Source organism: Orycteropus afer, unplaced genomic scaffold (genome assembly GCF_000298275.1).
Source record: "Orycteropus afer afer isolate SDZICR_OR568_19922 unplaced genomic scaffold, OryAfe1.0 scaffold00647, whole genome shotgun sequence".
Lineage (NCBI taxonomy): Eukaryota > Metazoa > Chordata > Mammalia > Tubulidentata > Orycteropodidae > Orycteropus > Orycteropus afer.
In genome coordinates this window covers 931,889-934,275 of record NW_006922234.1, presented here as the reverse complement: position 1 = coordinate 934,275, position 2,387 = coordinate 931,889, and positions in this window count along the sequence as shown.

The following is a 2,387-nucleotide window of genomic DNA, read 5'->3' as shown; positions in this document are numbered from 1 at the left end:
TCATTGACTCTTGGTAGATTCACAAGGCCTTTGACACTAGACAAACTTTCTTTTCCTTAATCTCCTTCCCTGCCTTTCCATCCTATTTTCTCTCTCTCTCTCTCTCTCTCTCTCTATATATATATATATATATAGAGAGAGAGAGAGAGACAGACAGAAAGACAGAGACTGATTTCTGTAAAGGAAATGGCTCACACAGTCGTAGAGGCTAGCAAGTCTAAGTCTGTGGGTCAGACCATCAGGCTGGAAGCTTCTCCTGGCTCATGTACCTGCAGGAGTTAAGGAGTGGAAGAGCAACAGATCAGATGGCAAGCTGCTGGCTCACAGGCTGTGGAGGCTGATGAATCCCAAGAACTGGAGGTCAGATGATGACGAGGTGGATGCAGCATCCAGGGCAAATGAACAAGCTTTGCCAGAATGTCCATATATGTATTGGATACAAGCCACATCCCCAAGGAAACTCCCCTTACAACTGATTGGCTGGTCACATCAGATCACATTATAGAGAATGATTCCATCATCACATAACTGCCAAACCACTGAGAATCATGGCCCAGCTAAGTTGTCACACAACCTTAACCATCACGGGCAGCATTTGTGCAAGTCTATCTGGAGAACACTTATCCTGAGAGTGGCTGCTGCAAAATGGATTCACCATGAACACACCAGCAAGTCCTTTATATGGGAGACCTTTCTGAAGACGCATAGTTCACATTAGTATATGGGCAGCTTTAAAGATTTACAGGAAAGAAACCTGCTTACTTGTGCCTAACCTAGCATGACCCAGACTTATTTGACCACAGGAGACTTTTTTCATGTGACAGCAATTCCTAGAAACCCTTTGGGGAATACAGCTTTAAAGAACAGCTAGGCTCAAATAATGGCATTTAAATATCAGGGACCTATGAGAATCATCTGTTCCCACTCTTGTTAGAAAGTCATCTCTCTTTTAGGGGAAGGAGAGGTCGTGGTTCAACATAATGCAACAAAACACCTATGTTAACAAATGGCCCCTACTACCTCAAGTGAAGAGTGGAAGTCCAGCAGGGATTGCGTTAGGTTCGAGGAACCTTTGGATTACTTTTGCACTCAATCTACAGAAATGTTCCATCACGGTGATGCTGTCACCTGACATTGTTCTCACACCTGGCTTTCTGAATGGCATTAGCTGTCTGAACTCAAACGCTACAGACCAACACCTAGATCGCACTGGCTTAAGAAATAGGTTAGATAAACTTTCACTTAAATCACCATTAAAAGTTTTCTGGTCCCTTGTTTCTCCTGCTTTATCTTGCTTCTTTGTGTGGACTGTGATGCTCTGTTGTCTCTGAGGCATTGTGACGTTTTTGTGTTTATATTTAATTAATGATTGTATGTTGGAGTGACTTGCTCATGATTTTTGTTTACTTTGTTTTGTTTGTATGTTATCTACGCAAGCAGGGTACTGTGCTGGGCTCCTCTATTCACTAGTTGACAGCACTTATAAACTCACCACCTGTCTCCTTTCCTTTGTCAGCCTCTTATATGTCCCTGCCGACCTTGGCTAACAGCCTGTTCTTAGGTCCCTGGAATCTGAATTAGAATGCTATCACTTTAAAATCCAAAATGGTTGCCACTTGTAAAGATTCAAAATGGCTGTGCCCTCGGTCACTTTAAATATCCAAAATGGCTGTCACATGTAAACCATCAAAATGGCTGCACCCTCTGCACAGCAGAAAGTCAACAGCTCAGGTTGTCTACCTCCTTGCTGTTTCCCTTCCTAGTCATAGGCCACTACTGCAGCTGTTGGTGACCAGGACTGATCTTTAGGTCAATTCTCATGTCCCAACACCAGTTGGAAATATTCAGGCTGTTGGGCCCATCTGAGTAGCTGAGAGTTTGCAGCTCTGTCTCTGTACTCACTGTTTTCGTTCAGGTTTTTCCACTAGTTGGTGCCTAATCCACTTCTGTATCCTTCCTTTCAAAGCTTAGGGCTCCAGGATTATCTTCTGTATCTCTGTCAGTTGGTTTTTCTTTTCTTTGTTGAAGAGGGTCTGCGTTGCTTGTCAGCCTATTCCTCCATCTTACCGGAAGTCTTCACTTGGCTTTGTATCACTCTTACCCATCTCTGCTTCTTTCGCTTGCTTGTTTCATCTCTTTCATATCTCAAAGGTTACTGACTCAAGTCACACACTGTACTGATCCTGTCTCATTACCATAACAATGATAACCCATTCCCAAATGGGACTGTAACCACAGGCATAAAATTTAGGATTTACAAGACTTATTTTTAGGGGGACACAATTTAATCCATAGCATTAATGTCTTAGGCTGGGTTCTGTACAGAAGCAAAGCCAGTGAAGCTTATGTGTGTTTATCTGTGTATGTGTCTAAAACCAAAAAAAAAA